The sequence below is a fragment of the Aphelocoma coerulescens genome, chromosome 2 (genome assembly GCF_041296385.1).
Source record: "Aphelocoma coerulescens isolate FSJ_1873_10779 chromosome 2, UR_Acoe_1.0, whole genome shotgun sequence".
Classification (NCBI taxonomy): domain Eukaryota; kingdom Metazoa; phylum Chordata; class Aves; order Passeriformes; family Corvidae; genus Aphelocoma; species Aphelocoma coerulescens.
In genome coordinates, this window is record NC_091015.1 from 140,546,939 (window position 1) to 140,560,141 (window position 13,203).

Sequence of the window (13,203 nt, forward strand, 5' to 3'; positions counted from 1 at the left end):
GAGGGCGCTTCCAAACCACCAGGCATTCCTTGATCTGAGGAAGCTCTGGCCATCCTTGTGCAAAGTATTGCACAGGGTGCAAGAGATAAAGATCACCTCAAAAATAAAATCAGTCATAGTAAACATTGGCCTATGGCATAAAGGTGTGAGAGAGTAGGACCCCGATGGTTATGCAAGAGCTGTTGTCTCATATTACCTCACACCTGCTTCATGCACTGGGCTTTGCTAATGTCAGAGACAGCTCAGTTTGTGCGTGCACAGCTGGGTATTGTGGATAGGATCAAACCTGGCTCCTCTGTGTGAGGGAAAAAATGACTTCTTATCTGGGGAATTTTATCTGCTATGGCCTACAGTTTTAGGCTTTTAATTCTAACTGAGCCTTTATTTTAAGTTGTGAAATATAGTACATCCATCTACATAAAAAGTATAGAACTGTCTGTCCTATAACTCCCTGTCCCAGTTAAAAGAACAGCCAAACCCTGAAGAAAGGGAAAAACTTGTGTCCAAATAATGAAGTACTCATAATAATTTCTTGTAACTGGCTAGTAGGAATATGTAATCCATATTTTCTAGCAAATACCAACAAAACTTTATATTTGTCATTTTGTACTTCATATTCAGGGAATGTATTTAATTTCACTAATATGTTTAGATACCAGAAGGGATTTGTAGGTAGACACTGAATGATAATAAAAACAAATTATATGCTTTGCAGTTATACTGACACAACATTAAACAATCGGTATTAAAAATGATGGGGTAGTTCTGTTTTTGTCTTTTCCTTTTAACTCTTGTATCTTATTATGAAAACAGCCTATATAGTGGCAACAAACTCACAGATTTATAGATACAATATACAAAAGACAAAGACAGACTGCTATGTTGGTGCGTTTTACTTTCTGTACATTATGGGTTTTCACCAAGCAGGCTTGCTCTTCTTGTTTGTCTTTCATGTTTAAAAGAATCCACAGACTCCAGAGTTTAGGACCAGAAGCTGAAAATCATATTTGTGTGTCAGGAGATAGCTGAAAATTGTTATTTGAATGATACATTGTCAGGATTTGCACCCTTCAGCTGGAGCTGCTGATCAGTTTGAATGTAGCTTTGCCAGGTATATATATATATATATATATGTGTGTGTGTGTGTGTGTGTGTGTGTGTATGTATATATATATATATCACTGCTATTGCTTGAGAATCAATTTGAGCCATATCTGTGGAGCTGTATGTATGGAGCAGATGTTTGTCCAAGGTAACCAAATGTATTCAATTTTTGGAGTTCCAAAAATTTTAGTTCTTTTTTACAAGGGTGTGATGTGATAGGACAAAGGGGAATGGCTTTAATCTAGGAGAGGGTGGTTTTATATTAGATACTAGGAGAAAACTTTTTACTGTGAGGGTGGTGAGGCACTGGAACAGGTTGTCCAAAAAGGCTGTGAATGCCCCATCTCTGGAAGTGTTCAAGGCCAGGCTGGATGTGGCCCTGAGCAATCTGGTCTAAAGAAAAGTTCCCTGCCCATGCCCGTGGCAGGGAATTGGATGATCTTTAAAGTTCTTTCCAACGCATTCCATGATTCTTCAGTGATACGTGACAGCACCTTTATTCTGGAAGTTGAATTAGGCATAACTACATCTCATGATTTTTGTACAGAATTGACTGTTGAATAAATAGCATTTCAGAGGTGTCACTGACTGTTGAAACTGCATTGTTTTAATCAAAACGTCGTTCCTGACTGAAAACATTTTAATCAGAATGAGGCACAGTCGCACCGCCTCCTGCTTGGGACTTTCAGCAGGGAGCTGTGCCCTCTACTGTTGGTTTGAGCACAGTGAAGGCATAGCAATAAGCACCAGCCTGAATACTTTTGACCTGAAACAGGGGTAAAATGGGACAGTTCAAAGATAACTTCTAACATAACTATTTTTTTTTTTTTTTAAGGTTCTTGTCCAAAACCTGTTTGTGATATTAGGAATTTTGTGAAAATGCTACAGCATATTTCATTCAAGTTTAATTGTAGGTTGCCTCTGGTGGCTAATAATATTTTTTGCTTGCTTCTAAGTTGCCTGAGAGACTCATTAGTGGAAAACAGGAGCAACAGAAGTTTTGACACAGACCTTTTTTTTTCTTTTCTCAGAGATGAAGCATTAAAATTCATGATCCATGATTTCTTCTGAAACAATGAGTAAAAAAGTGCTAACTCTTCTATCAAAACAGAAGTAAAAAACCACAAAGTTATGGTTACTGGAAAGGTTATTGTTCTTTTTATTATTGCTGAACTTTCTTTTCATCAAATACTGCTTAAAACCCAATTCAAAGCTTATTTGTCTATATTAATGGCAGCTATTCTGCCTGTAATTTACCATACCTTTTAATTTTACTGTCCACATTGGTGATAGTCACAAAGAATAATTCCTATGAGCCAGTGAGGGATACAGTGCTTCTCTCACAGTTTGTCAAACAGAGTTCTTAATACCAAAGGGACACAAAAAAAAAAAATCATGATTTCAGTTTCAACTGTTTTGCTGCTATTCTAAACTATTTTTCTTTTTGATCTACTGAGCTGCTGGAAACGTGCCTACACAAGCAACACATTAAAGTTTTGTTACAAATGTAAAATGCAGATATGTAGCTGTGCAAATAAGCATATTTATGCACCACAGCAGAAGTTTAGCTGATTTCCATTCTAAAGGCTTTATTAGACAGGCGGTGTTCTCTCTTGTTATGTTCCACATTAAGCTCCATATGCAAGTGCAAGTTGTAGAAGTATCCAAACTGCAAGATGGGGACTAGGGGAGAAAAATCCCTCTCATGGTAAGAGATCAGGTTTGTGACCGCTTGAGGAACCTGAACATACTGTAGTCTATGGGATGTTGAAATAAATCCCAAAGTCCTGATGTAGTTACCAAGCCACTCTCCATGACATTTGAAAAATCATGACAGTCAGGTGAAGTCCTAAGTGACTGGAAAAATGGAAACATTGCACTCATTTTTCTAAAGGATATAAAGGAGGATCTTGAGAACTACTGTCTTTTCAGCCCTACTACCTGGGAATATAATGGAACAGATCTTCATGGAAGCTATGCTAAGGCAGACAGAGAGGTGTCAGAACAGTCAGCATGGCTTCACCAAGGGCAAGTCCTGCCCAACAAACATAGTGGCCTTCTGTGATAGCACTGACTACATCAGTGGACAAGGGAAGAGCCATGGATGTCATCTATCTGGACTTCCGTAAGACCTTTGACACAGTCCCCTATAACATCCTTCTCTCTCAATTGAAGAGATATGGATTTGATGGGTGGACTGTTTGGTGAATGAGGAGCTGGTTGGACCATGGTACCAACCAGAGGGCAATGGTCAAGGGTTCAATGTCCTGATGTACATCAGTGACAGGTGGTGTCCCCCAGGGGTCTGTACTGGGACAGTACAGTTTAATGTTTTTTATCAGTGACATAGATGGACAAGCTTGAGAAGCCAGCCCACAAGAGCCTCAAGAGGTTCAACAAGGCCAAGGGCAAGGTCCTGTACCTGAGTCAGGGCAAACCCTGGTACTATATAAACTCAGATATGAAGGGATTGAAAGCAGCCTTGCCAAGAGAGACTTAGGGCTGCTCGTGGGTAAGAAGCTGGAAATGGCCAGGCAATCCCAGAAAACCAACCATATCCTGTGCTGCATCAGAAGAGTGGCCACCGGGTCAAGGGAGGTGATTCTACCCCTCTGTTCTCGTGAGATCCCTCCTGGAGTACTGTGCCAGCTCTAGGGTCCCCAGCACAGGGAGAACACAGAGCTGTGCAGGCAAGTCTTACACAGGAGAGCCACAAAAATGAGTAGAGGGCTGGAACACCTCTCCTATGAGGAAAGGCTGAGAGAGTTGTGCTTTTTCAGCTGGGAGAAGAGATGGTCTCTCCAAGGAGACCTCACCACAGCTTTTCAGTACTTTAAGGAGGCCTATATGAAAGATGGGGATAAACTTTTTAGTATGGTATGTAGCGATAGGACAAGATGCAATGGTTATAACTAAAAGATGGTAGATTCAGATTAGATAAAAGGAAGAAGTTCTTTACAATGAAAGTGTTGAAACACTGGCACAGATTGCCCAGAGAGGTGGTAGATGCCTCATCCCTGGAAACATTCAACTTAAGTTTGGACAGAGCTCTGAGAAACATGATCTAGTTGAAAATATCCCTGCTCATTGCACAGGGGTTGGAACTAGATGAGTTTTAAGGCTCCTTTCCAACCCAAAAACCATTCTATGATTTTATGATTCTTTGATAAGTGTATTCCCTTGCTTGGTGGTGCATGGACAGCCTGGCACAGTGTGACTTGTTGGTACCTTTCCTTTTTCACCAGGGCATGTTTGACACCTCCCACATATGCAACCTAAGAATCATATTTGTTAAGAACCAGAAACAATTTCAGGAATGCCACAGAACTCACAAGTGCCTCAGAGCCATTAGACCAACTCTGTCACCTACAGACACTTTATTTCTGTATTTGCACTAAAAAAAATGCACCTTGGCTCTGTGTAGACTTCTTATGGATGAGCAATTAACAGGCATCCCAAGTGGGAAATTCTAGTGGGTTAACTGAAGTATGGGAATGTGAGGAATGATCAAGATTTAATGTGAATTGTAGAGAAATTGAGAAAGGTTTTTGCAAGAAATCATACGTATTCCATAACCGTCTTCAATAGTGGGCATCCCACTGGGACATGAGCAGGCTTTGTGATGCTAAACAGGAGGGGGGAATTAGTTGTTTTTAGTAGATAAATACTGATATATTTTCTATTCTTAAATGAACATCTGCTTTTACAAATTTCTGATGAAAATACGATGAGCCTCAAAATGTCAAAAATATGGCTTGCTCACTCTGTTTCTGTTAGTTCCTGTTGAAGTTTAGCACATTCCATGCTCCCTGCTACCATGAAATCACACTTTGTCCTACCTAGTTATGCTACTCTTCTCACATAGTATACAAAAAAATAAACTCTGGTATACTGCCAAAGCATCAGAGAGAATTGTGTGAGTCCCAGGTCAACAGAGCAGGCTGCAGGCCTCCTTTCAGTTTAAAGTAAGTTTTTTCATCCATTTTCTTCCCAGAGATGGCCTTGAAAACCTGAAAGAATGTAAACAGACCGGCAAGAAACCAAGGAGTTGATCTCAGCTTGACAACAGACAGAAAGCAAGAGTGTTGCTGAATGGAGGAGACAAGTGCATGATGGCACACCCATGCATTCATGTTCCTACCTTTTCAGAAAAGAAGAAAGCCTGAAGAAATCTCCCTATCCCTTACTATCTCCCTGGCCATTGTCCATCCCATTGCAGGCTGACAGAGCAGGGATGTGGGAGACCATGAAGGACTCTCCCAGCTATTTCATTTCAGCTCTGAAGATCATCTTTACCTGTCAGGACAGATAGTTAAAAAATTTGAATTATTACTTTTGTAAGGAATTCACATTCTGTCTGTTTCTTTGCAGTTTACCCCAATTTCATGCTTCCCAGTAACAGTGTCTTGAAAAATGCCTACTTTTATTTGAAAGGACTATACCCTTGTGTTTCTTTAGTGGAAGATTAAAACCACTCAGATGATCTCAATAACATCAGTCTTTGACAGCTTCTTGAAGTGACAAGAAAACAGTTCTAAATAAAGATATTTTGGCTTCTGTGTGTTAGAAACTGAACAAAAAAAGTATGAAGAGGAGGCTGTAAGACGCAAACAAGAAATGGAGGACTCACAGAAAAATATCTAAGATGTGTAGAACAATATGGGACCAGACTGGATCGGAAGATGTGGGAAGATGGAAAGGAAATGTATGTTAGGACAACCTGGTGTGATAAGAGTTCTAGGCTGTGGCTGCCTTACTTACACACCTTGAGTACCTCTAATGCAGATACACAGAACAAGGCTACCTTAGCTTCACTTGATGGTAGAAATAAAGTGTTTCTGTCCTTTACAATAATCAATCTGTACTTTGATGGAGATAGTAATTTTCAGTGAAGGACGGTCCTTCTTTTCCTCATCTTTGTATACAGAAATCACTGAATTTCAGTTCACTATTTTTCTTACAGAAGTATTGCTGTGGATGTTTTTTTAATTGGCCATATGATGCTATTGTTGCCTTTGCACTAAAACTTGCTATCCTTGTAGGAAGGTTAATCTCATCTAATGCAAGACTTTGGACCTCAGATATGTTATTTTCCCTATCATTTCACTCTTATCTTATTGAACATCATCATATGGTGTACATCAATGGTTCGTGTACATTAACCCTACACATTTCTTGTTACATGGCCAACCATTCTGAAAGTGCATTTATTTCTTCCAGAGTCTACTGAGAACACTGGTTCTTATACTTCATTCCCAAATTTATACCAGTAAGTGAAATTGAATTTTAACAAGCATTTTAAGAATGAATTATGAAAGCAGCTCTTATGCAAAGTAAAATTAATATATATTATTATATTTTCTGAAATGTCTATGTGATATTTTGAGGTTGTTATTTCTGCAGGAGGTTGGACTAGATGACTGTCTCAGGTCCCTTCCAGCCTGAGTCTTTCTATGTTTCTGTGACTGGAATGTTATAAAACATTTCTCTATCACTATAAAAAATATTGGAACACTAGATAAGAATATTGAGTCCCTGGTTTATTCCATTTATTTTCTATGAACAGATACAGGAATCATAGATTGTGCTGTATAGAGAATATGTCCACAATTAAAGACAAGAAGAATGAGTCAGAGATGTGGGCATCGCCTTGGGAATTTCGAACCTGGATGTGCAATGATTTTTATAATTAATTACTTTTGGATTAGTACATACATAGATAATGGCTGTTCTCTTAATTTACATCTGTGGTGAAAATCATCATGTGAATAAAGTAAAACAGCCAACAGTTCAGAACTAATCACTTTGTTAAGATAAACTAATAAAATTGAGAGTTCAGGTATGTGTATTTATAGGAAAAACAGAGTATCCAGTAAGTGACAGTGTGGGATGTTGCAAGATGGGGATGATCTCAGCTATTACAAACAGGAGACTAGATCTAAATGAAGGGGATTATAAAAGCTATAATTAGCTAATGCTTCCTAAAAGTCTAACCTAAACTGTTGAGTTTTTTCCATTCCAAAGTGCAATACCATACAGAGATCACATATCATGTAGTAAGTGCAGAAAGAAAAACAAATCTTATATAAAAAGTATTGTCTTCCATTATTTCAGGGCAATCTTTTAAACTTTCTGGAACAGATACTTTTCCTTTAACAATGCTGTGATTGCTGAAGGACTGTTTACTTATTATATTGGGATATAACAAATATAATTAAATGTCATCAAGTTATATTGATTTTACTTACATGCTTATAGGTGATGCTTTAATCTCTAATTCGTGCTGTCAATTCTGAAGAAAGCAGATGGGTCAGTGAAAAAACCAGAATCCCTTGTGTTGTAAAAGCAAGTTTACTATTCAGGAATGGTTTCAGTGCTGTTTTATTTGTTTACAAGCATTCACATGTTAACATAAAAACCTGAGGAAGGATGGCTGTGTCTGTTCTGCATGAATCTTATTCTCTGTCCCCAGAGAGTTTTCACAGTGTGCAAATATGCAAGAGTACAAACCCTGACTGAGAATAAGTGAAGGGGAATTGGGAGATCTTCCTTTTCACAGAGGACCAGCAAATGTGTCTTACCCTTTACTGTCGACACATGGATAACAGAGGGAAGCACCAGAGAAGAAGGAGGACTACAAGCAATGCCAAGGCTTTTCAGAAGTGTGGTTAATGCTGTCTCACAAAGGACAGGCAGTTTGTACCATCTGCTAGAGATGCAAGAGAACAAAAAGTGGCTTGGTGAGACATACATTGGCTTAACAGGGAAGCTCAGTCTTCATTCTCCCAAGTCCCCCTCAGCACACCCAAAGAACATCTGGTAAGCGAATTCAGTAACAAGATCAAGTTACATTAATTTTTAAAATAAATTCATAGTTTTTTCAAATGCAAAATTTTATGTGACTTTAAAAACAGATGACTGCTATTTAAGATAAACCTCCAATATCTAGAGTAACAAAAAATGTTATTTACCTGAATTGAGTCTATAAAGGGTACAAGTGTGAGCACTCCAGCTGAAAACAAAGGAACTGGTTATGAACTTTAAATTCTTCATGTGCTTAAATTCTCTGCTAGGTTGGGCTTGTGTGCTAGATGACTTAGCTGTCCAGCAGCAGTGCTTTTCTCTAATTTTGGAAGCAGAGGAAAGTCTTGCAACCATTTTGTCCTACACAGCACAAATCTGTCACTGTAACAGTGTATCTTGAGCTCCTCTTTTCTCCCTCATTGCACTAAATAAACAAAAGCTTTAGTTATTATGCCATAGAAGCAAATGACTCACTGAATATTTGTCTGTCTAGTAACAGCAAGTCTTAGTCTTTCTGAGTCAGTGCTAAGAGCTATTTTCTGTTTGAATGATTGATAAATACAGCTTATATCTGTGATCCATAAGAAGGTTTTCTCCACAGGTCATATGTCTTGCCTTCATTGAGGCACTAAAGCTGTAGTGGTGACTGTTGAAGGAAAGACATCAGTTTCTAATGCATCTTTTTTTGAAAACCAGCAGAACTTTTGTAATACAAAATGACTCATATTTATCATCACTCTTGAAGGTGTGTTCTGTATGTAAGCATGACTGACTATTAAAATATAATTTTTTTTGTGGACAAACGCATCCAGAATGTCTGTTTTTCAGTATTACAGGATGCTTAGTAACCAGTGTTATTAGATGTTAGTCCATGTACTACCACCCAGAAAATTAAAGTTATAACATCGTCAAAAGCAAAAGACTGCTGCCAAAGCTGGTAAATCCAGAAGGGCTTAATGAAGATGTTGTGTGTCTATGATGAAACAACGAGATTTAAGATGTATTTAAAAAAAACAACTTTTGGGGATTAGATTATTGCTAGTCTACATGAGATTGCTTAAACTCTCAGAAACTGTGTTGGGTAAGGATTACTTGACTATGCATTCAGCTGTTGAAGTGAAATTCTTTGTATTTGCATGCTGTTTGAGTAGATTATCTGTTATTTTACCATACTAAATAATTGTTGGGGTTTTTCTACAAGATTACAATTTATTATTTTATTACACTCAACGATGTTGTCAAACACAGACCTTTCATAAACTCAGAGAAGTAGAAATACAATGCACTCATCATCTCTGAATTTATAGCTAAACAAATGGTATTGGTCTTGGAATACACAGATGAAAATTGTTGGCCTGTTGCCCAATTGTGTGTGTAAGACCTATAATTGAAACACTGGGTTCACTGCCTCTCTCAAAAAAGGTATTGTGATGCAAGGTTAGAAAAATATTTTCCGTGTCTAATGCCTTAAAATACTTTGCTATAATTTCTGTAGAGAACCTTTGCAAAAAGCACGTGGTTAAAGCTGGAATGCCCATCCAGAAGCACAAGGAAGAAGACTAAATATTGAAACTAACTTTACAAACACCACTGTTTAGGGACACAAACTGAGAAGTATTAACATGAATTTCAGGTTGTTGTGGGCACTTGATCTGCTGTTTGTTCCATCCATCATGCTGCTTGCTGACTATAACTCTGCAAGAAAATACTGAAATAGATTGGTGATGTTCTGCAGTGGGGACACCCAGAACAGGCCAGATTTACCCCTTCAGTAAAGGTGTTCCTGTAACAAGTAGTTACCTAACATTTAGCATTTGTGTGGCTGCTTTGATAAATAACAGAGTTTGCAAGAATCATATTATTCATCTTTAGCACAGTCCTGTGAGGTAGAGAATAGGGTGCTGTGCTCTCTGCATGGCTACAGCAATCTGAACACTGGCCAGGGAGTGACACCCACAGCTCCTCAGAGGACATCACTGTTTGAGATGGGACTTGATTTAACAGCTTCACATTTTTTGTCATATCTCTTTCATTACAGTTGTTTTGCCTGGAGGAATTTGGTTTTTGAATAGCTGGGAAACCTTTGCTCTGTCCATGTGGGATGTTTGAGAAACTGGCAGATGCTAATTGACTATACAAGCTGCCAGGATTGATGGGCTTGAGAATTCTTACAGGCATTTCCTGATCTGTGATTCTTCATTATCATGTATTTAATCCTTATTACTCCATTTCAGCCCAGCATATTTCCTAAAATTAATCAGGAAGATCTACCGACTAATTAGGTCTGTTTCATTTTGTGTCTAAGTTGTGCAGCAGTGAACTAGTGCATTATTCATGTCCTCAGAGAATGCACCTGTGTGAACAGTGATCACAAAGGCTACATTGATCTCAATTCTGAGGAAACCAAAAACATTTCACAAGTCTAGAATGATTGGTTGACTATATAGTTTCTTGGCATCACTAAAATTGAGGGAATGACATCAACCCAGCACCAGGCAAACGTGAAGAATCAAAGAGAATTATTTATATTCTCAACCGCTTCCCATAGTTAAAAACATGTTCTCCTCCAATGACAGTGACTAGGACCTGTGCCTGTGACAAGCTGGGGAGGATGTACAACCACCACTGCTGGGAGGGCCAAAGTCTGTAGATCCAGCATGCTCTGGGGTTAGGAGTTCCAAGCTAGGATAATAAAAAGCACTTCATTGTTCACTATTACTGAACTCTTTATGTGTTGGGTTACAAGCCATGACCATTACTGCAGTGGCAGAAATAGCAAATTTCAGAGGGCACCTCTCAGCGTCACTCCTTGGTATGATGCAGATAGTGCTTCCAAAAAAAGCCTGAAGTGCAGCACAGTGCAACAGTAGTCAATATCCTCCTCACAAGGATGAAGCATAATTTCCTTATTTACCTCTAGCTTTTCACATCAAAGCCCTTTACTAATCTTCTTTGCAGACAAGTTAGAAAGATTGGGGAATTTGTGCTGGAAGATATTCCGTCCTTGCCTAGGAAGAGCAGTTCCACAATGACATAAAAGGCTTATTAATAAAAAAACCCCCTCAATCAGAATATTCAAACTGGCCTATTACATTTGACTGCTTCTATAGATAGCCCTGAAGCATCCTTAAGGTCAAGAGTAAAGAGCTTAGTTCTGAAAAAGTCTGAGTACTTTGTCCCCATACTTCATATTTCTGTACCTCAGCACTACTGTGGGTATGTGAGTAAGTTCACTGAAATTACTGTGAGAATGGAAGAGTTTGATTGGATCACTTAAAATATGTCTGGCATCAATCTTAAACCAGCCATGAAATCTTGACATCTCTTCAGGTGAATAAAAAAAAAGAGCAGGGTTGTGTTTTCCTTTTCAAAATACAGAATGTAAAGATGCATTAAGCAACCAACGCATTTGTAGAGAATGGGAGAGTAGCACCACAGAGAAATTTTAAAAAAGAGACTGAGGAGGATGAAGACACAGAAAAGTAGGAATAGCGAGAAATGAACTAGCAAAACCTTTTTTTGCACTGACAAACCACTGTGCTGAGTCATGCTAAACTGTGAGACCAACAGCATTTCTGTTAGCTGCACTGGCATCTTTAAAGCGCGGATGCATTTTAGAATCCATAGCCCAAGCCTGTATGTGGTTGTGTTAGAGAAAGCTGAATATTGAATTGGAGCCCTTCAAGGTTCATCAGTATAAATTCAGATAAATGAGACTTAGAATGCAGAAGATGGAATCTGAGGATTTTGTCCATAAGACTGTAATGTACTACCAATTACAAAATGAGGTACTGCTCTATTACTGTATCCTCAGACAGATTTTTAAATATTAGATCTTAGGGTCACTGCACATAATTCTTTCAGTCTGTTTCTGTAGGATTTATTAAAAACACCCTCAACTTATGATAGACTGTTAATTTCTTAATTAATTAGACTGTTAATTTGCTCTGAGAAGAACATTAACATTCCCAGCCAATACTGTATCTAAGTTACTAAAGGCTCTTTGTTACAGTTTTATTTCCACTCTCTTCTGGTAATACCTGCTGTTCAGGATGTGTGACAAGCATGGGGTTCCCAATACTGATTCCTTTTTCTTACATACTACTTACACTTGCAATGCACATGTAAATGTTTACACTTACACATATCCAGTTACCTTTTCAATATCAATACCTTTTCAATATTCAAGATGATTCTTCCAAAGTTGCTTTGTGGTGTCAGAGTGAAATTTTGAGTCCATTGAAGTGAGGCACAGATATTGATAGAAATGGGATGTTATGCTCTGACCTTTCAAAGTGTACAAATGGCATGGATTCCAAAGGAGTGGCTTTCTTAGAACTTTGGGAAACGCACATCTCAAGGAATTTCTGGAAAATGTCTATGAGATAAAAACTTTTCTGCCTGCAGAGATCATATTTCAAGGACTGGAAACACATTATTTTCTTATAAGATTCTCTTTCAGGAGGATGTATCTCGCTGGAAAATATGCATGAAGTATTTCTGATTTGCTGCATCATTAATTATATGATATATTTAATTGAGATGCCCCTTACAGAACTCTTATGAACTCCTCCAGCCATGTTTGCATTTCTGTGATATGGTCAGGACTGTTCCCAGGAAAATGCTACTGCCAGAGTATCAAGCAAGATAAAGGTCATACATAAAACTCTACCTCAATATAGAAGAGTTGCCAATCTGCCAGAATTTCCAAACAAGCACATACAGACCTTATAAAAGCAAACAGTATAGGTCAAATTCTCGTACTTGGATTATTTCAAGTCAGACTGTGCCAATGCATATAAAAGTAGATAGCCCAGCTCAGATTTGGATTTCAGTGTGAGTGCCATACAAGAAAAGCCCTATGGGAATAAAGAGAAGAGTCATATTCCTGCAGAGTTTATCTGGTTAGTTTTTCAGATCTGGAAAAAGTGTCTGAAATAGGCAGCGTATTTTTGTTGTATCAGATTTGTATGTGATAAATAATAAATTTACTTTCTTCTTTTTTTTTTTTTTTTTAATGCTAGCACTAGTTCTTCAATTTATGCTCATTTTACTAGACTGCTACAAGGAAAGCTTGTTCACCTTTTTGTTCCTTTTGCTAAATCTACAGTCTGGCTTATTGTTTCTATGTTTATTGTATCTCACTGACTAAATATTAAGTTTTGCAAATGGTAATGTAGGCTTTAAGATACAACAGAAGGAGGATGGGATTTTGTAAGCAAGTTCCTAAAGTCTAAACTGCAGACTGCTGAGTTACACATCTTCTGAACTGGAAAGATGCATTAAAAGTCTGCC